The following is a 23059-nucleotide window of genomic DNA, read 5'->3' as shown; positions in this document are numbered from 1 at the left end:
GCCCAGAATTACCATTTATTTTCTCTTAAACATCATTTTATAGATTTTCCTTCTTCTGTTGGTCATATGTGACTGGACTAAGTGATCCCTCTACTCTAATCTCTAAAAGTGAAGCTCAATGTTCAGACTCCTTTAGTGTGAGCTGTTACTCTATCTAGGGAGCATCTTTCTACTAGATATTTCTGTTTCAGTTTCTCCCTAGCTAAAACAGAGTTGAAAATACTTGCATCATAGCAAAACGTTCAAATTAAACAAAAAGATAGGAGGGAAAGTCATTAGTTCTATGTGGATGCTGGTTTTCAGAAGATGTCTATTAAATTTCTTTCGATCTAATAAGATAAAAAGAAAATCTAGTAAATTAAACTATGATGCTTTTAAAAGAGTTATTGATATGTGTAACCAGTTCAACTCTACTTAGGAATTCATAGATATATTTTAAATGATAACACATATCCATTTCAATATTTAGTTTTCACAAAAAGTCTGTAAAATTGAAATGATACTTTTTTTTTTAATCACTGGGTAGCTAAAAAATTCACCAGAGGTTAGAATTTGCGTTTTATCAGTAAAACCAAATGTGGCAAAGAGAAAATGGAAGGACTAAGTCAGAGAAAGCAAGAATTTTAGAGAAATTTTAGGTTTGAGGTAGAACAGAGCTTCCATACTCAGAAGGCACAAAGAAAAAAAAAAGTTCAATTACCTAAAGAAAAAAAAAACACTCATAATGACATGACAGGGAATTTTGAGGGGGCCCAGAGGCAACTAGACAGTGATACCTATATCTGAAATAGTGTATTATAGAAGAATTGAATCTAAACTATTTGATTGGTTAACCTTCCTACTCAAGTGTTGTGTGAATGCTTCTCTGTATTTTCATAGATATTTATGTAAACATTGTGTGTTTGTGTGTGTGTGTGTGTGTGTGTTCTTATGTAGCTCAGACTGTGCTCATTTTGGAATGTAGCTGAAGATGACTTTGAACTTGTGATAATCCTTTCTTTACCTCCTAGTTCTGGAGTTCCAGATATACACTACCACATCCATTTTATAGAATACTTTTATTCAAACCATTATAATGAATGCACAAAGAGAACAATAGAAACAATGGTGAAATAATTATACAACAATAAATATAGACTAGAACTTCAAGTAGTGAAAAAAAAGTAGGCGTTGAGGCTTGCTAGGCTTGACAAGGCAAATACTGTGTGTAGGGCAGCTTAGACAAGAAAAATATGTTTTTCTCACAGTTCTGAAGTACAAGTATCTGAGATCAAAATGTCACCAGAATTGACTTCTTCTGTAACACACTGCCTCATAGATGACTTCTGTCCATTCATCCACCCGTCTGTCCATCCACCCGTCCATCCATCCATCATCCATCCATCATCCATCCACCCATCCACCCATCCACCCATCCATCCATCCATCCATCCATCCATCCATCCATCCATCCATCCATCCATCCATGTATCCATGTATCCATGTATCTATCTATCTATCTATCTATCTATCTATCTATCTATCTATCTACCTATCTACCTATCTATCTATCTACCTATCTATCTATCTATCATCTATCTATCTATCTATCTATCTATCTATCTATCTATCTATCTATCTATCTATCTATCTCTGTGTGTGTGTTCTTTATGTTCCTATGTCCTAATGTCTTTTAATGCAGATAGAGAGTCCTATTGGATTGAGCCTTTCTCTTGTAAGTACATTCTATCCAAATTGACTCTTTTTTTTTGGTTTTTTGAGACAGGGTTTCTCTGTGTAGCTTTGTGCCTTTCCTGGATCTCGCTCTGTAGACCAGGCTGGCCTCGAACTCACAAGATCTGCCTGCCTCTGCCTCCCGAGTGCTGGGATTAAAGGCGTGTGCCACCACCGCCCGGCACAAATTGACTTTTAAATGCTGATCTCCAAATACAGACACATTTCTGGATTTGGAGGGACATAGTTCAGAATTTTCCAAATAATAAATAGAAAGAGAGAAAAAAACATTACTTTAGGAAGATGACTGCCACCTTTAAACTGACAACATTCCCCTCACTACTGAAAACAAAAAGGCTAAATGTGTCAAGAGTTTTCTGGGAGCAAAGTGAAGACTCATGAAATCTACCTGAAGAATGCAATACTCTTCTTTCCATTTGGTTGTGACTTTGCATAACTTCCAAGAGATGAATGAACATTTACCAGTCATGTGATGCTTCATCTAAATTGAAATAGAATAAGGTAGAAAAGACCAATTATTAAATGCTGATTACCTAACTGCCAAAGTTTGTTCTTGCAGAATTCTTCTACATTTCACCATACCATTTCACTGTAGCCATGAATTACCATCACATAGAAATGCACTCATAGCTACTGCCACATAACATAACCAAATTAAGCCACCTTTGTGATATTAAAGTCTTCCTACACATTGCTGTCACAATTACAGACACATTGCCATAGATTTAAGCTAAGATAAAGCGGACTGGGGAGATGGAACAGTCAGTAAAATGCCTGCTGTGCAAGCATCAGGACTTGATTTGGATTCTAAGCACACATGTAAAAGCTGGATAAGGTGGAGTCCATTCGTAACACTAGCAAAGGCAGGGCCAATATTGGTGAAATTATTAAGGCCACTCCACGTAGTTAAAAGGGAGATTTATTTAATGGTGTAACTTACAAATGAAGGGATAGGTAGGTGGCGGGTTCTGGGAAAGATGCAGCGCAGTCCGGCGGTGTTCTCTGGAGAACTCTCCTCGGTCCACCTCTAGCGTCCAGGGTCCAAGCAGGAAGAGAGCGAGGCGCATTCTCATCTCCGGTCTTCAGCGCCCTCCCTTGGCCCTGCCTTGTAGGTGTGATAGTTACTGAAGCCTCAATGGGGGTTGGAACTTGCAAACCAAAGCTGGAATGGCTACCCACTATATCGGAGGGACAGTGGCAAGAAAATGACTGGACCGAATTGGCTTGTCAGCTTAGTCAAATCAATGAGCTCCAGGTTTGTGAGTGACCTTGTCTAAAAAAAATATGGTGTGGTGACACACATTGTTTCCCCCAACAAAGACCCTTTACTGAAAGCTCCCTAAAACATCCAGTCCTTGATTTGAACAAGTTTCCCCATAGCTGATGGTTGACTTAGGTAAGGCTTCTTGGTGACAAGAAGGCTTCCCATCTATAACATTGAAGCAGGTTCTTGACTTATGCATGAGTGTCCTCAGGGCCTTTCTGTCATCTTCTTCAGGGTTCGATTAAGCTATTCAAATTTGTGGATATGTTGGATAAAGAAATCCCATAGCATCTGGTGACCTTTGTTTCTGCAATGTGGATCATGTCCTTACCAATATAGAAGCTCACGGCCAAGGCTGACTGGAATTTGCCACCTAGGGCAGAAATGCCAATGGTCCATATCAGGTTCTTCATCTTGTGCTTGAAGACAAGCAGTTGAATGCAGAACTCCTGCTCTGCTCCATGAGGTCCGGGAAGCCAGCCAGCTTGGCCACTGGCATGGTGTTGTAGAGCTTGAGGAAGCTGCAGATGGTGGAGAGCTGGGCCTGCTGATGTACTTTATCAGAAAACACCATCAGCTGCTTCAGCAAGGACTCTTTGTGGTAGTTAGGATGTATATCGCCATAGTTGGGCACCACAGGTGACAGGAACTTGGGGCAGGCATAGTTTTTCATAGACCTTGGGGTTACTCTTCTGCATACGGAGGATCTTGTTCCCATTTCTCATGCAGCGGGAGGTGTATGCTCTCATCAATCTGCATGGGGTACATGATGAGAGCAATGGCCAACAGAGCATGAATCTGCTCATTCTGCTTGTTAATCATTTCATACTTGTATGTGGTCCTCTGGATGTACAGAAGGATATTGGCAAAGACCCAGATAGCATCCTGGAAGTGACACATCATCAGACACTCAAAGCCAACATGATAGTATTGACACACATTTTAAATCCCAGCTCCTGGGAGGCAGAAGCCAGTGGATCAGTTTATGTTGGAGGCCAGTCTGTGCTACATAGTAAGTTTCAGGGCAGCCAAGGCTGTATAGAGAGATCCTTTCTTAAAATAATGATAATGATGATAATGATGATGATAGCAACAATAATTTGGCTGGGGCTTGAGTTTAAAAGTGTTTACTACTGTTGTAGAGGACCGATATTTGATTCCCTGAACCCACATCAGTGGTTCATCATCATTTGTAACTCTAGTTCCAGGGTATCCATGCCCTCTGACCTCTATGGGAACCTGAATGCATATGGTGTTCGCAAACTCATGCTAGTACACATACATATAAAAAAACAGAATATCTAAAATATTAGATGGAGAGAATCTGAGGAAGACACTTGGAATAGACCTCTAGGCCCACCCATGAATATCTATGCTGTACATGCATGTATACCAACACAAATATGTGCATATAACACATGTGAACACACACACACACACACACAGATTATACATCAAATTGCTTTTCTTTTGTTTTCATTTTCTCCCAGAGCAAGTAGCTCTCCAAATCCCGAAACATGGGTATAATCCATATTCCTGCTGTAGAGACTACTATTGTCTGTGGCATTGGAAGAATGGATCAGATGGCTTGGATTTTGCTTCCGGTATCTATTCACTGGCCTCAAGTTATATGCTGTGCTATTTTCTTCTTGTTACCTAATAAAATACTCTGAAGAAAACAAATTAAAAATGAAAGGATTTGTTCTGTCTCACAGTTCAAGTGTACAGCCCATCATAGTGGGGAGGTTAAAGCAGCTGGAGATTTAAGCATCGGGAAAGCATGCTGGTGCTCAGCTCACTTGCTCAATTTTATATAGCGCAAGATCCCAACCCATGCTGGCTACTTTTATGTCAACTGGACACAAGCTAGAGTGATTTGGGAATAGGGACTCTCAATTGAGAAAACACCTATGTAAGGTCGTGCTGCAGGGGAGCCGGCAGGAAATTTTCTTAATTAGTGATCGGTGTGGGAGGGCCTAGCCTATTGTGTGTGGTGCTGCCTCTGGTGGTCCTGGTTCTTTAAGGAAGCAGGCTGAGCAAGCCATAAGCAGCAAGCCAGTAAACAGCACTCCTCCCTGGTCTCTGTATCAGCTCCTGCCTCCAGGTTCCTGCTTGCTTGGGTTCAGTGATGGACTATTACTTGGAAGCGTAAGTGAAATAAGCCCTTTCCTCCCCAAGTTGCCTTTGGTCGTGTGTCCTTATCACAGCAATATTAACTCTTAGACACCACCTCAGGAATGATCTTCCCTACAAAATGTATGTCTTCACTTCTAAATTAATACAGTCAAGATGATGCCACAAACATGCCCAAATGCCTACCTCCCAAATGAGTCCAGATTCTGTCAAGTTGGCAGTTAAAACTAAAAATCACAGGTAGTGTCCAAAATTAATATAATAATATCACAAGTCATTAGAAGTCCTATCCCTGAAAAGCTGAAGTTAGTCTAACATTTTGAAATTACTTAATTACCTAGTTCTGAGCAGTTGGATTTTCCAAAGGTCTGGGGATATTTTGAAAATAAAGGTATTTATTATAAAATAAATAGCAAGGTACTTTGAAAGTAAGCAGTGTACTAGAAAATCAATGACAATTTATTTCAAGTGAAAAAACATATTTGGGATGTAACATCCACTAGAATTTGTAATGGACAGGTATAAGAACTCAGGAGGACATGAGATACCACTAAGTGAAGTCTTCAAGGGGGTTGTCACACTAGAAGATGCCACCGGTCTCTGCTCCAGCCTGCTGCTGTCACTCACTGCTGTCAAATGTGGAGAGACACAGACTCTGCCAAAGAGGAACACTTGCAGAGATTCTCCTTGCCCACTCATGACTGAGAGAGCAGAACGACCCCACCCAGCTGACTGGTAACTATGACACAATGACTGTTTACACATGCCCAAATCCATAAAATTTGATACATTAAATATACACAACAAACAACATTAACAAATTAAAAAATACCTTGAAGGAACAATCCTACTTCATCCCATAGCCGTATCCTTGAATCAGTTTTTCAAGTTCTAGTTTTATTTTTTTTCTTCCATTGCTCCCTATCACACATGCACATGCTGGATCATTTGGGACTGAGCCCTCTTCCTTGCCCCTTGAGAAGGAGACTATTTGTAGCTTATTCCTGCTGAGCTCTTGTTTGTTGTTTGTTATTATAAAATAATTATTATTCGTGGATATGGATTAGAGTACTTGCCCAGCATGTACCAGATCCTGGACTAAATTCCTCGCACACACACAAACACACAAGCTAATGCTTAGTTAGATAATCTAAGGTCTTCAGTTGCTTTGGTGGGTCTGCATTAGCTGAATAGAGCCAAGGGAGGTTAACAAGATTCTGAAGACTCCAAAAGATGACTCTACTTTCTGGTAGTGATAATAGCTATTCAGTTATCTTGACTTGTTTGTGCTAAATGAATAGAGCCAACTGTGACATGTTTATCTTTGATGTTGAGGTGTGTTTCTTGTATACAGCAAAAGGATAGATTCTGTTTTTGTATCCATTTTGTTAGCCTGTCTTTTTATTGATGAATTGAATCCATTGATATTGAGAGATATTTATGACTAATGGTTGTTAATTCTTGCTATTTTTTGTTGTTGTTGGTAGTAGTGTGTGTGTGTGTGTGTGTGTGTGTGTGTGTGTGTGTGTGTGTGTGTGAGTGTGTGTGTTTCTCTTCTTTGAGTTTTGCTGGTGTGATATTATCTATTGCCTATGTTTTCATGGATGTAGCTAACTTCCTTGGGTTGGAGTTTTCCTTCTAGTACCTTATGTAGGACTGGATTTGTGGAAAGATACTGTTTAAATTTGACTTTGTCATGAAATATCTTGTTTTCTCCATCTATGGTGATTCACAGTTTTGCTGGGTATAGTATTTTGGGATGGCATCTGTGGTCTTTTAAAGTCTGCAAGACATCAGTCAAGCCCTTCCTGGCTTTTAGGGTCTTTGTTGAGAAGTCAGGTGTGATCCTAATAGGTCTGTCTTTATATGTTACTTGGCCCCTTCCCCTTACTGCTTTCAATATTCTTTCTTTGTTCTATATGTTTAGTGTTTTGATTATTATATGGTTCAGGGATTTCCTTTTATAATCCAGTCTATTTGTTGTTCTGTAAGTTTCTTATACCTTTATAGGCATATCCTCTTTAAGTTAGGAAAATTTTCTTCTATGATTTTATTGAACGTATTCTCTGGGTTTTTGAGCTGGGATTCTTCTTTTTCTATGCCTATTATTTTATTGGTGTTTTCATAGAGTCCCAGATTTTCTGGATGTTTTAAGTTAGGAGTTTTTTAGCTTTAACATTTTCTTTGACCAATGAATCTATTTCTTCTATTGTATCAACACCTGAGATTCACTCTTTAATCTCTTGTATTCTGTTTGTGATGCTTGCATCCATAGTTCCTGTTTGTTTATCCAGATTTCCATTTCCAGAATTTCCTCAGTTTGTGTTTTCTTTATTGCTTCTATTCGATTTTCTGGCCTAGTTTTCTTCACCTGTTTGCTTTTTCTTGGCATTCTTTAAGGGACTTATTGATTTCCCTCAACTCTTTGGTTGTCTTTCCCTCAACTGCCTTAAGGGAGTTTTTCATTTCCTCTTTAAGGACCTCTATCATCTTCATCAAGTTGTTTTAAAGATTCTTTTCTTGTGCTTTGACTGCCTTGGAATATTGAAGTCCTGCTGCTGTAGGCTAGCTGGAGTCTGATGGTGTCATATTGCCCTTGCTGTTGTTGATTGTATTCTTACACTGGTGTTTAGGCCTCTGGTTTTGGGATGATTATAGGTCTAGGTTCTGATGTCTGAGTTTGTCTTTGTTGGATTTTTTTTTTCTTGGTTTCTGTTTCCTCTTTGGTCTTCTAGTTCTTTTTGCCTGGATTCCTAGTGGCCAGTGTGGCCTCTGATCTAGTAGGGAGTCTCTGTCCAAGTTGGGAGCTAGCCTTTTGGTGGTTAGGTTGGCCTTTGGTGCAGCAGGGGGTCTTTGTTCTTGTGACTGGTGTGGCCTGTTTTTCTGACTGCTGTGGTCTACATCTGGTCTTTCAACTGGTGTGGACTGTGCCTGAGTCAATGAGGTCTGCTCCTCTGATTGGTTTGGACTGCACCCAAGTAGTTGGGGGCAAAGCCCAGCAGTGGTTTTGATGCTGAGGTGGGAGAGGGAGGGCCACAGGGTGTATGCTGGGGATCAGAATCTGGAGAGTGGGGACACTCTGTTGGGAGGAAGGTTACTCACCTGTTCTTCCAACAGATGTGGACAGTACCTGAGCCAATGAAGTCTATCAGAGTTGAGGGAGGGCTTGTTGTGGGGAGGAGGATGAGGTTGGAGGGTGTGCATGGTGGAATGGTTCTTGGGGGAATGAGATGAAGGGTGCAGTCCAGTTGGCCGGGTGGATCACTCACCCGCACCTCCACTTGGTGGGGACTATACCCAAGCAGTGGAATTCCACTGGAGTCGATATCAGTAATTTTTGTTATTTTCACATCATCACTTTAAGTAACCATTATTGTTGAAATGAAGAAGTGATTGTAATTATACATGTATGTCACTGTAGAACTATGGATATATAAAACTGTAGATGACAATGAGGTGAAGAAAATTCAAATCCATAGATAAGCTCTACTTATAGTAAGATCTGAAAATATGAATGGGATTTTAAGAAAATCTTAACATTTGTACAGAGAATTGGAAGTTCCACTTGAATAAACATGTATGTATACACACGTATATACATGCAAATACATACATATCTAGTTAAGTTTGCTCATTTTTGCTTAAATAGTGACTGTTAGAACTTTCCCTAAAAAACATTTGTTTTATTTTATCTTACAAATAGCTGTGAACTTCTGGGATAAACCCAAATAGTTTACATAGACTGGCTTCTACTGCCCTATCTAACTTTGCTGATAGCTGGCTCCCTGAGGGCAAGTCACCATCTATCTCTACAGGCTTCAGACTAGGAAGCCTGTTAGAGGGATTGGTGTCTGAAAGGTCTTTTTAAGGTCTAAACAAGATTTAATCTTCTTAGTCCCATTTTGGATAATTGGAAACCTATTGAAATGTGATGTGGAAGCATTGCTTTCTAAATGATAAAGACTGGGAGGTCTGAGATGGCAGATTTGGAGTAAAAGGTGGTGCTCACCCCCATTGGGAACATGAAATAAAACAAGACAGTACTTGTGTGAGTTGCCCATTCAAGTAGGTAGAATCGATTGAGAAGAATTTTTATGTGGAACATCCTCAAGTGGCAAGAATGACTTAATATGAGGTTGTTCAGCAACGTTAAAGGAAAGAGATTACAACAGGGGTAGGGATGTTTGTCTGAAACCTGCTCTTGCCTTACATCATGCTAACTCCTCCCAATACTTCACAGATATGCTGATGGAACAGGTCTTTAAAGAACCAATTCCCATTCAGTGCCCGGAATGCCCATTAACTCTTAGTGGCTGGGATATTGTAGCACTGTGTAGACTGACTCTGGGAAGACTTTGGTGTATTGGCTGTCAGCAAGAGTTTATATAAATTACTCAGAAAGAGGATATGGCCCAATTTGTCTAGTGCTACCCCTTATCAGAGAATTTGCTTAGCTGATACAACAGGTGGATGACTGTCACAGCAAATGTTTTAGATTCAAGGGTATGTGCACTTATGGAGTTACTCCTATAGGTCCCCAAATGTGAGCCTTGGAAAAATGTGTTGAGTTTTGCATAGCTACACTTGGTCACCTAATAGATTACCCTCACCAATATACTTATGGAATGACACTGAAATGCTTGAAATGGGCTTTGAGATCCAGATAGGTAAAGTTGTTAAGAAAATTAGGTCTGACCAAATTAGTATTGTTGTTTTCAGTTTCCTCTGAGAGGTAGAAGGTAAGTCCCTATTGCTGAAGGTAACATACACTTTGGACACATGACCCAGAGGACCTTAGCTGGAATAGACCTGAAAGCTTCCTCCATGGGTACTGCTTTCACAGTACCAGAAGATGTCATGCACACTTCTGAGGGAGGGAAGCTCCCAACAGTCTGATATGGCTATGCTGTCCATGCACTACAACAGTGATCAGAACAGCATGACAACCCTAAGGGTACAATGGTGGCATGCATACCTCGCAGTAATCAACAGCTGTCTAGTTGGATTTAAAGTCTCCTCAACATGAGGAAAACTAAGCCTGGTATAGAAACCTAGCTGACTATTCAGTGCTCATAAAGTCATGGATCTTGGAAGAGAACCCACAACAGCCACATAAACCCTAACCACTTTCCAAATATTTATCCTCAAACCCACAGATGAGTATAGTTCTCACCCTCATCAAAGAAAGTTCTCTTTGTGACTAAAAACCGTTAACATGCCCAAATGCAGAGAACAAGAGATTATGTGACGCCCCATTCCAACCAGTACATCTATTGCACAATTCCTATGCCTAAGGCTCATGAATCATTGTGGAAGAGGAGATGGAAATGTTGTAGGCGTTAGAGGAACAGAAGATTTTCTTGGAGATTGTGTTTCCTAGAGATGCCAGAGAAGCCACACTCATTACCTTTTATCAACCTGGCTGTCTAAAAAAGACCTGAACAATGGTCACACCAATAGATATGCTAACACAGTTTTCAAGACTTTTTAGCATTGACTGGATACACAAGATGCTTTGTTTGAAGCTGTTACCACTATGGAAAAAACTAATTATAATTGGATATATTTGAGAGATATATGTCATATATACTTTACATATATATATATATAGTCCTTTACCCAACATACCAACCCAATTTATACAACAGTTATTAGCATCATAAACATGTTTCTCCAATATGATAAATTTTAATTAAATTTAAAATATTCTTACCAATCCACTCAAAATTCATTGGAAGACAAACAACGGTGAGTTCAGGTGACAAAATTAGGAAACAGAGAAATGTGGACTTTAGCTTTCAAAGTGGCAACACTGATGCAGCATGTACTTTGAATTAAACTATTTCAATTTAAAGAGGCTAAAGGAGGAAGGGGGATAAACTACCATGCCTAGTAAACAATATAACTGGTAAGAAGTTCCTACATATATTATCTTACTTTGTGATGCCCTGAGCTGAATTCCCTCTGTTCTCTCTGCCTCATCATTGCTGGAGTCGGCAGCTTCCCAAACTCTGACAGAGTCCTAGTTCACTCAGATTCTCGCCACAGTTTCTCTTAAGAGCTTTTCTGAAGGTAGGAGAGAGCATGTCTTTATGCACACACAACACTGGAGAGCACGGGAAAAACAGTCCAAGTGGTTACGGAATGTGTTCTGAGTTGGTTCCCAAATGGATTGAGAACTATTTGCCCACAGCAAGAGCCAGGCCTACCGTGCTCTTAGTAGCTTTCCTCCTTTTGATCTTCAACTGTGTCCGAGATGATCTCTAAAATAAACTAATGGTTTGAGAGTGACCTGAACAAAAGTATGCAGAAACTCAAGAAAATGATGTAACAAATACACATGTTATTTCTGTATTGGTCATTACTTTGCTACATTTTCATTTCTATATTTTGATAAATGTATTTATATTTGTATGTATGAAAAATTATTTCCTACTGCTTCATAATTGTTACAGGTGTATCAAAATACAAAATTTCAGGAATATTCTTTCAGCTATTTTAAATATTCCTTATCATTATATATCAGTCCACAACTAATGAATTTAATTTTAGTGTGTTATTTATAACACATTTGAAATCCTTATAACATTTGTAAATTATTCTTTTTCATTGTGTTTTTTAACCCAGTATTACATAGCTTTTTAGTTACTCCACTTTTACCTAGATGTATTTTATTTATTTCCTTTAAGTCCTGTGAGGCATATTACTATGTGGATTTTACAAAATTTATATACTAAATCTCCTGTTGGTGGTAGTAATTCATTTCCCTTTTTCCTTTTCTTTTAAATTTTGTGACATACAAAATATTACAATTAGCATATTAGTATACGTCCTCGTGTACCTAGTTTAAAAGTTCTTTAGTCAGTGATTTTTCAAGCACCAGCACGAACTGGAATCACACTAGGATAGAATTCTGGGCTTCTCTCAGAGATTTCAGTGAAAAACAAGTGATTTGAAATTCTGATTTCCAGGAAGTCCTTGTGATGTGTAGACTGCTAGCCTCATGGCATGCTTTAATACAAATGGGCTAGGGAGCAGTTTCAGAATACATTTCTACAGTAAAGGTACATTAGTTACTTTTGGTTTTGGTTGTGAGCCTACCCTTTAATGGCTGAGCCGTCTCTCCAGCCCTAATTAGTTTTCTATTGCTGTGATAAAGCACTTTGACCAAAGCCACTTAGAGAAGGAAAGGTCTGAGGGGCTTATGGTTCCAGAGGGTATCATGACAGCAGGAACAAGCGAGAGATGACATCTAGAACTTCAAGAAGGAAGAGAAAGGACAAACTAAAAATGACACAATCTCTAATCTCCTAAAACCTGCCTCCAGGGACATACTTCCTTCAGAAAGACCTCACCTCCCAAACCTTCCCAACTGCACCACCAACTGTGAACCAAGTATTCCAGCATTCAGAACTATGGGGGGGCATCTCATCCAAATCACCACAATAGAGTACCTCGGTATTATTAGATACTTCCCAAGTGTTTATAAAGTGGCTATTCCTTTACAGGTCATGGTAGAGTACTAAAGAATATGGGTGTTCTGTTGCTGCTCAACATACAATAAAATTTTGTATTATCATGTTATTGGCAACTAATTCTGTTAGTCAATATTCAGCAAAATCTCATATTGTCTCATTTGTTGAGATTGTTATATCAATGTAACAAACCAAACTGGGATATGATTTCGAGTTTAGTTTGCAGTTTCTTGGTACTAATGAGCATTTTTCTTTAATGAATCTCTTGTTCAGACCTATTGCCTTTTTTTAACCTTACACCTCCTCCCCCCAAGTTGGTACTTTTACCCTTAATGTGAATATTAATAATGATTTACTAAGTATATATGCTGCAAACGACTGAGGCCAGTATCTATCTTGTTTTTATTCTTCCACACCTGGTGATTTGTAAATGTTTTCCTTATTTCACGTTTACGGAATCAAGGGTCAGGAGGTTAGATGATTTCCCTCCCCTCCCCTCCCCTCCCCTCCCCTCCCCTCCCCTCCTCTCTTTTCTCTTCTCTTCTTTCACTCTACTCCCTTCAATATTACCTCTCTAAAACATCTCTTTTGATTACAGAACTTCACAATAAATTCATACTATTTTACATGTTCTTGGATACTTTTCTATGTGGTCATTTCCCCCTTTGGGTTTCCATGGCACAGTGCTTCATCTTAGGATTTACAGCATAACACATATGTGTAGACTAGCACAGCCTTATTGGAAGACACACACAAGGCCATGTTTAAGTGGACAAAGGGTAGAGGTTGACAGGTACATATAAAGTCTGATTTCTCTTGTATATTTGCATAACAGAGATGGAATTTTGGGGAACATATTCTCTGTACACAAAAGTTCAGGTAATTTTGTAGTAACTGTATGCATTGACTTCTTTACTATTTTACTTAAGATAATAACTCACTGTATTCCATTTACCTATTTTTCTAATTTAATCCTCTAAGACAATCCTGCATTTGTCACTAAAGGGTTCCATTACACAAATATTAGACTTGTGACTGAAAAAGCATTAAATCTTTTAAATATGCAGATTTCACAAGAGGGTGAAACAGGATAAAACATAAGTATCTATTTTTTCCTTTCACAAATGTCTGTCTTCTTTATTTATATCACTGCCGGCTTTATAAAAGAAAAGAGAATGAGCTTAATATGTAAAAATAGAACTGGGATACTTAAATTGAGGCAGCAATTTCTCTTATTCTTCCTTATATACACCCAGAAATTAGAGTAAGTTTTTGGGAGTTGAAATCTCTCCAGGAGAAAGCTGTGTCCAGAAGGGCCACAGGGAGACACACTGAGGATGAGCTAGAAGAAAGCCAGAGTGAGCAACCTGAAGTCTGAAAGTATTAATGGATATTTTGAGTGCTATGGTTGTGAAGAGAGATTCATTTTAGTATTGAAGTAATTAAATAAAGATAAATGATAGAAATGGTTTCACTAACGAGGAGTTCCCCTGCCCCCAGAAAGGTCTGTATACTACTATGTCCATGATTTTGTTAACTTTTTATTATCTAAGATATGATATTGCAGAATATAGCAGTCTGCTAATTTCTCACAGAATCACATAGAAACCCATAGAGAAGCTTTCTCCTAGAAGAAACAAAACATAAAAAAGGATTAGTTAGGAATTCTTTTACAAGACATGGCTTTTATTGAGTAAGCTTCCCACAAGAAAAGTGCAAAGATATCAGTGTGGACTATTTTACCTTCTATGTAGGTTTAAATTAATGTAGATTCTGGGGAAATTACCCCTTTATGTGATTTACTTCAAGAGTGATGATACCTCTGTTCTCAAAAATGCCCATTTTTTCCCCCTTGACCCCTGAAAAAAGATTATGCAAGGGACAGAGTTCAGGAAAGACTCCAGTTGAGAAGTCCCCTTAAAAGGCTGAGGAGATGGTTCAGTTAGCAAATCGATAGAGTGAAGGGAGTCTGTATGTTAACCTGTACTCCAGGTGATTCTGACCCAGAGGATCCACATCATTTCCCTGTCACTAAAATAAAAAATCACAGTGACACTTATTTTCCTTGTGTCAAAGGTTTTTGAGAGGAACTGGTACTGAGCTCATTGACTGACACATGGTGTCTTGCATGAGAGCCTGGGATTCATCATTACCACCCTCCACCACCAAAAAGTGGGTTTTCTGGGGGCTCAGAATGAGAACAGGTTTGAAGACGACATTGATTATTATATTCTACATGTTTTGCTATTATGTTCTTATTTGTCCTTTTATGGTTCTTGTAGCTGGAATGTTTTTCAGTCCTGCCTGGCCCTGCGGTTCCACAGAAGCTTATAAAATAATCACTCAGAGGCTTAATTACAAACTGTATGGCTTATGGCTTCAGCTTCTTGATAGCTAGCTTTTTCATCTTAAATTAACCCATTTCTATTAACCTATATATCGTTACAGGTCTGCTGGCATCTTATTGCTCTTTTGTCTCTCTTAACCCTGCCCTTCTCTCTGTATCTCTGCTTGGATTGCCCGCCTGGCTTGTGAGCTTTCTTGCCATAGGCCCAAACAACTTTATTTATTATCCAGTGGGAGCCACACATATTCACAGCATATAGAAAGACATCTCACAGCAAGTTGCTGCTTCACTCTAGGAGTAGAGGTATATCAAAGCTGTAATACCCTACTTAGGTGGTGAAGATTATAGTCACCAAACCTCCTTGTGCCCTAAATTGTCTAAGGACTCTTTCATTTACTTAGACACTATTTCTTCAGAGAGGCACAGCATTTAACTGTTTGAGCCACAGAGGACAGTTACAAAAATTACATAAAGTCAAGAGAATGTGCAAAATCAGACCTTTGACCTAGGGTTTGAATGTGGAGTAAAGTTTTGGAAAACAAATGTACTAGAGTTGTGGGAATTTTCGGACCAAAAACATTCACACAGAGAGTCTTGAGGGAGACTCTTGACTCTGTCTAGGAGGAATCACGGAGAGCATTTTTTTTAATTATTTACACATATACACTATTGTGGATACTACCCATGTGTAATACTGGCCAGCCTGAAGAAATGAGTGGATTGTGACATAAGGGGACAGTTTGGAATTCACAGTGTTCACCTTGAGTGCAACTTCCCAGGTGACACCTGGGAAAGTGAAAGGAAGGACTGTGGTTCAGGAAACATTAAAGTAAAATCAACACCCTTGTCAAACACAATGGGCTAGAACCTGAAGCTTCCTCCTGTGTGCAAGTGTTATGGCTTTGGAGGGAAAGGTAGGCTGGCTCTCGGAAGTCAGGCTATACCTGCAAGGGTTACAGCTCTGGAGGGAAAGGTGCCCTGACTGTCGGAAGTCAGGCTGTACTTGCAAGTGTTACAACCTGAAGCTGGGTTCCAGTGGGGGATGGTCTCCCACAGGATGTGGCAATCCTGCTCCTCTCTGAGAGAGAGCCGCTACAGCTGAGCTCTGCTGTGCTCCCCTAAGGGAGTTTCCCAGCAGAAGTTTCTGTTGCTTCCCTTCTCCTTTCCGCTAGGGAGTTTCCCTGGAGAGAGGTCCCGTTGCTTCTTCTCAGCTCCTGCAGAAGTTGTAACTTCTCTGCTTCACTCTGCTAATGGGGGGAACCCCTGCAGAAATGAAGCAGTCTGCTCAGGCTCCAGCAAAAAGTTGTTACTTCTGCTCCGCTCCCTTAAGGAAGTTTCCCAGCAGAGAGGTCCATTGCTTCTCTGCTCCACTCTACAGAGAGAGTTTCCCAGCAGAGATTCTGCTCCACTCCAATGAAAGGTCTTCACCCAAAACTCTTTCAAGAGATTTATTTGGTAAGAAGGAATCCAGGAGAGTGGCTGCCTCTGCGAGGGTGGAGAAAGGCAGCTGCTAACTGAACAGGCACAGGGCTTATATGGCTTCTTAGGGGCCGAGATTTTCCAGGGAGATTTTTCAGGGTGGGAATTGGTCAGAGTTCAATCCCCTTGAGCTTGGACAAGCTCTCATTGGTTGGTTTTGTGCTCAGGGATTGGTTGGTTTTGTGCTCAGAGATTGGTTGGTTTCATGCTCAGTTGGTCAGGGGCAGATTTGGCTCTGGTTTCAGGGCCAAAGTGTTTCTTTCACTGGCTCTGGTTTCAGGGCCAGGGTGAGTTTCTTTGGCGGGCCCATTTACCCTGCAATGTGTGCATTTCATATAGAGAACCACGTCAATTTCTGAGGAGCTTGATTAGCTGGAGAAGGCAGAAGTTAGTGAGAACAAGGTAAAACAAATAACAGGCTTTTAAGCATAGGTATCACTTACTAAATGAGCTTGGGCTGGATTTGATTCTGAATCAGGAAAATCAACTTCCAAAAGAAAAATTAAAAGCAAGAAACCATGACCATAATTTGGGTCTCCTTAAACCAGCTTATCTATCATGTTGCTTTGTTTCCATCTTTACATTTCTCTATCAAGTCGATTATAAATTATCAGAACTCAAACAGATGTCTTCCACATCTCAAAACAAATTTGAAAAAGCTGTTCAGGTGGAAATAGTAAAAACAAAAGGACACTCACTGGAACTGTTGTTAACGTCATTGAATCATGTCTTTAATCCTTTCTTTGTTATTTTACTATTTGAAAATACCTTCCTTTTCTGAATTACATGCATGTCTCATACAGCCTAACAGTGGAAATAGTCTTGTTTGTTCAGGAAAGGAAGGTCTTTGGTTGTAAATACTGTAAGTGCATGTGTAACGCTCTAAGGTACAGATCAGATGACTAACATAGTATAATTAACACACACCACAACGTGAGGAATCTAAAAAAGTAAACGCTGAAGGGAATACCACTGAATGAAAATGAAACCTCCCAGAATTCTCATACCAAAGCTTCTTAGGGTATTTTGGGAACTCTGGCATTTTAACTGTTTCGGTCACACTGAAAATAAGCTGACAACTGTCAGGGAAACTTGAACCCCACAGGCCAAACAAAACAAAACAAAAGGAAAGGAAAGAACAAAGTCATTTGAAACCTAACCATGTTGTGATACTTACAGTCACCAACCCATTTATTTATATTTGAAAATAAAGATAAGACTGAAGTAATTATGGCAACATATATCACTGCTATAGGAATCCCAACAAATGTCCAGAGGATTGAACTAAATAAAGCAGTGTATGTTACCAAAGCTGGGAAAGGGATTTATTTCATTTTTGAACCCCTTATGAACTCAGCATTTATCATCTCTTCTCTCTTCTCCACATGCACACCACACACACACCCCAACCTTCTTTCCCAGCACAGAGAGTTAGGGTAAATGCAATGAGTAAAAACAAATGTTAAAACTGTTTAATAACAATGTCTGGCATCGTAGGAAAGATCACTAATAACTGAGGACAATTAACTCTTCACAATAAAGTCTCATGCATATGGGTTGGCGATTTCATTTTTAACTGTATCTAGCTCTAATTAGGTGAGTTTGCTAGGTATTACCATTACAGTTTTGGCAATTATGGAAACCCTTGAAATGTAAAACAAATTACAGTGTTGTGTTGTTCTTTCCTTATATTTAAGGGATTTTTTTGTTTCCATTTTTAGTTTAAACAACTACCATAAGTCATGGAATGTTTTGTGGGGCAGTGAATCATGTTCCTTGGGATGAAGAACCTAGCTGAAAACTAGCACCACCACAAATGACTGGAATTGAGAAAGGAGGCAAGGTAATGCAGTGCATGTGCTCTGGAGCAAAACCAGTCTCTGTTGTAGAGATGCACCGAGTCTGGTCTTTAGCAAACAGGGTTCAAGAGGTAAAGAGAGAAAGGGTGATGAAAGGAATCTCCCATGAACTCTGTCCCATGGCTTTGAACTTTCACCATCTCCACAATGTTTATGTGGAAACAGGAGTCTTATGGTTTTTCTTTTTTGGTTTTTTGAGACAGGGTTTCTCTGTGTAGTTTTGGTGCCTATCCTGGATCTCGCTCTATAGACCAGGCTGGCCTCGAACTCTCAGAGATCATGCCTGGCTCTGCCTCCCGAGTGTTGGGATTAAAGGCATGCACCACCACCGCCTGACTTTTGTGTATTTGTTTTAGGGTTCAGAATAAAGGACACATTTAACATCACCAACTAGATATACATTGAATTTTTTAATAAGCAAAGAATACTTATAAGGTACAGATTTTGTGATATTATTATTCAATTTGGATACAATTTCCATTTGTATTAGAGTTGTCAAGACTTTGAAAAGTATGACAAGATGGACTCCAAAGACCTGATTAGTATTGCAGCATTATCTGTGAGTAGAGAGTGGGAAGTATTGTCCCAGCAATTGTCCCTAGAGAGGGGAAGTGACCATTTGAAGATGTACAGCTAATCAATAGAAAATCTTCCATATGGTCCTCACTCCACTATTTTTGCAATGGGACAAGTTAGAAATACATGCCATGGAGGTCCATATAGGATCAGAATGAGGTGTCTTGAATGCATTAAATAGTTCATGGCTAATCATATCTGATTAAAACTTGTTTCAATTTACATTTTAATGATTTATCAATTATTTGGAATTCAGTGTCATCTTGAATGGGATCATTTACCTTTCCATCTGCATTTTTTGTTGAACTACCCAGAGATGCTGTAGTGAAGCAGGGGACACCATTACAGCGTTACTGTTACTGAAAGCTGCAAGTGCTAATGAAGAGCTATGAGCATGAAACCATTTGTTTCCTGTGTTAGACTAGAGGGCCACAGCTCTCCCATGGGTTTATACATCAGGAGTTCTATTCACTATCATAATAAAGACAAGGGCATATGTTCTTATTTTCTATCTAGATTAATATAGCCTGAGGGAATGGCATATTGCTTACAGATTTACAATTCTTCAAGGCCTACTATTAATAGCTGTCATTTTGTTGCATCTATTCTCTTTGGTAGGATCTTTAAAAACATCTCTAATTCTCACATCACTTCTATAAAGAAGATATTATTATCCGTCTATGTCTTTACCTCTGTTTATTTCAGATAAGGAAACTAATGGACAAGGCAGTTGAGTAATTTATCGAAAGTCCCACAGCTGACACATGGCATAGATTAAAAACTAGACCTTTTATAGTCTGACTTCACGTGTGTCTTACTTTGTTCATTACAATTTCAATATTTCTGTGGTGTGGTATGCACGATATTAAGGTCAGGGCTTACAGATGATGAAGGGATTCCAAAAGGAATTTTGCAGTTATAGTTCTACAAATTACAATGCATTTTTAATTAATAGTAATTTCACAATAATTTTCTTTTTTCAATAAAAGTTTTTAGCAAAGTGTATCATAGATTAGAAGAAAATTATTATATAAGACCCATGACTCTTAGATGTATAAGACAGACTTTAGGTGTTGTTAATACAACCTCATAACTTGATAGCAGTGACGAATAGTGCTTTCTAATTATTCATTCAGGGCTCACCATGTTAAGCATGATTAAAGTTTTATTACAGCCAGTTTTCACGTTAGTCCCGAGGGCTGGGGATATACAAGGTTAGAGAGCAGAGAAATTAAGCATATTACTCAAACTCCTAACTAGTTGACAGAAGAGGAGAAGTGAAGATTCACTCAGAGCTCTATGCTCAGGAAGCTTAAAGATTCATTCAGAGCTCTATACTCAGGATGCTTAATCTTGTTTCTGCCCTGTCTTAGATGTTTAGGCATCACCCAGAAAGTGTTGTTATAGTTTAGTATTGATTGTTGGTTTGACTAGATCTAGAGTCAGTTTGAATGCAAAGCTCTCTGCATGTCTGTGAAGGATTATCTACACTAGGTTAATGGATGTGGGACGACTCACCCTCAATGTAGATGATACCATTCCACAGGCTGGGGTTCCACGTTACATAAACAAGAAGAATCTCGTTCAACACAAGAACTCATCACTTTGTTTCCGGACTACACATGTAATGTGATCAGCAGCTTCATGATCCTGTTACCATCTTCTCTGCCACAATTGGACTTCCCCACAAACTATAAACCAAAATGAAACCTTTCATTAAATTGGTCAGGTATTTCATTGCAGAAACCAAAGAGATAACTAATGTAGAGAAACAAATGTAGGAGTGTGGCCATTGATGTGATAAACCTGATCATAATGTTCTTAGGCTTTTGGAACTGGTTTGTGAGAAGAATTTAGAAGGGCTTGGCACTTAAGGTTAGGAAAGTCCTTGCATGATGTTAGCAGAGCTAAATGGACAATTCATGTGGGATTTAGAAGACCAGAAGGCTGGAGGAAATGTAGACAGGTAAGGCTTGGTTCATTAAGTTTCATGGATAAACAAAGACTCTGTCAGAAACTGGGCTAGGAGCCACTCAAGTTATATTCTGTGAAGAATCTAGCTGTATTTTACCTGTGTCCTGAGAACTTGAATGAGATTGTTACAATTGTTAAAGAGAAACCACCAGCATCGGGACCATAGGTAAGCTAATCCTAAAGACAAGATATCACTCATCAGCTTTACCTTGTGAACATTTAAATTATTTTAAATGAAAAAAATTCAAACTGAGAATGACACAGAAAGAGCTTTCTCCCCCAAAACAACAACCTAAGAAAGAGATTTTTCAGATTGAATCACCAAAGCACACAGACACTGTAGAAACTATAATCTAGGAGAGGCAGCCTGCAACTTGACATGGCCTACAGAACTTGGCAATCCAAGTGGTATTGGTTTTGCAGACATAAAACATGCAAGATTGAGTTAATTGTAGAGTATTGCTCCATGGTCTTAGAATATTTCTGATGTCAGCAATATGTGGCAGAGTTGGAATGGTGCTTTGAATGAAAGTGGCCTCCATAAGCTCATAGGGAGTGGCATTATTAGGAGGTGAGGTCTTGTTGGAGTAGGTGTGGTCTTGTTGGAGGAAGTGTGTCACTGGGGGAAGGCTTTCAGGTCTCAGATGCTCAAGCTAGGCTCAGTGTGTCACAGTCTCTTCCTGCTGCCTATGGATCCAGATGTAGAACTCTCAGCTACTTCTCCAGCACCATGTCTGCTTGGGTGCTGCCATGTTTCATGCCATGATGATAATGGACTAAACCTCTGAACTGTAAGCCAGCTCCAATTACATGCTTTCCTTTTTAAGAGTTTCCATGGTCATGGTGTTTTTTTTTTTTTCATAGCAATTAACCCTAACTAAGACATTTGGAGTCCCTGCAAGAGACTCTGAGGGCTCTAGTATGAAGCTGCAAAGGTGAAACCTAAGTTATAATAGACACCCAAAGATATTGGAGATGTCAGACCCATGGGAATCTGCTGAGGAAAGCTGTAGTTATGTAGCAGACTGGCTCAAAGTAGTATGCTGCAAGAGGCAGAACTGGAAGGTCTGTGCTGCCTAAGCCCTTTGGAACTTAGACAATTACGTCATAAGGTTGTTATGCTAGACATGGCGCTTCAGTTTTTTGGTGTTTTTCCTCCTGGGCTTTGGTCTTGAATTGGTCTAATATTTACTTTCTATGCCTCTTTTCCTCTGTTTTGAAATGGGAGTGTGTGTTCTGTTCCACTGTATGTTAAAATCACGTTAATTATTTTGATGTTAAATGTGTTCAGGGGATGGGATCCCAGATGTTGTTTGAATATCAGAAGAGACTCTGTAATTTGGAATTAACACATTTGAACGATGTTAGAACTGTTAAAAATTACAGGATTTTTTTCAGGTTGGACTTACTGAATTTTTTCAGGGAGTGTTTTTTCTGAGTCTGTGGGGATAATGACTGGAAAGTTGGGACTTAAAAGTGATATGTTGCAGTGTCAAGATGACTAGGATTGAATTTGTGATGATTTATGTTTCAATTTAACTGGATATAGTACCTTGGAGTCAAGTCTCTAGGCATGCCTGTGATGATTATCTTGATTAGGTTAATTGAGGTAGGAAGACCCACCTTAAATGTGAATGGTAGCTTTTCAGGGGCTGGGATTCCAGACTACCATAGAAGGGAGAAAGTTAACTGATCACAAGCATTCTTCTCTTTCTTTGCCTCTTGCAGTATGAATAATGTCTCATGCTCTTATTACCACAACTTCTTCATCATGATAGACTGCCCCTCAAACTTTCAGCCAAAATAATGATCTCAGTCAAAGAACGATCTCAAAATCACAATTTCAAATAGTTGGGTGTCAGAACACATGTGGTTATAGAGGCAAGAGCTTTGATACATCAGACAGAATTGACAGCAATGGAAAGATGATCTGCAGGAACACACACTAGAACTCATGATTGTTCAGAGTCTATCTCCCATGCTAAAATCAGTGACTAAACTCGAAAGCATAGTTCCAAAACGGTCTTTCCCTGCTTAAAATCCTTCCAGGGGAGTAGAGATGGCTCGGCAGTTAAGAGCACCTACTGCTCTTCAAGAGGAACCTAGGTTCAATTCCCAGCACCCTCAGGGCAGCTCACAATCACCTATAACTGCAACAGGGGAATCTGACACCATGTTCTGGCATCTGGGAACACTAGGTATGCAAATGGTACAAGAA

General features: G+C 39.3%; 2 pseudogenes; one reads left to right on the top strand and one right to left on the bottom strand.

Moving 5' to 3' along the window:
- Nucleotides 1-3205: 3205 nt before the first annotated feature.
- LOC128112417 (eukaryotic translation initiation factor 3 subunit L-like) lies at nt 3206-3922 on the bottom strand (annotated as a pseudogene).
- A 593-nt stretch (nt 3923-4515) lies between these two features.
- On the top strand, nt 4516-9860 carry LOC128113077 (probable ATP-dependent RNA helicase DDX17; annotated as a pseudogene).
- Nucleotides 9861-23059: the final 13199 nt, after the last annotated feature.

This window comes from Peromyscus californicus, unplaced genomic scaffold, assembly GCF_007827085.1.
Source record: "Peromyscus californicus insignis strain IS unplaced genomic scaffold, ASM782708v3 Scaffold_17__1_contigs__length_78620276, whole genome shotgun sequence".
Classification (NCBI taxonomy): Eukaryota; Metazoa; Chordata; class Mammalia; order Rodentia; family Cricetidae; genus Peromyscus; species Peromyscus californicus.
This window is presented reverse-complemented; position numbering and strand designations above follow the sequence as displayed.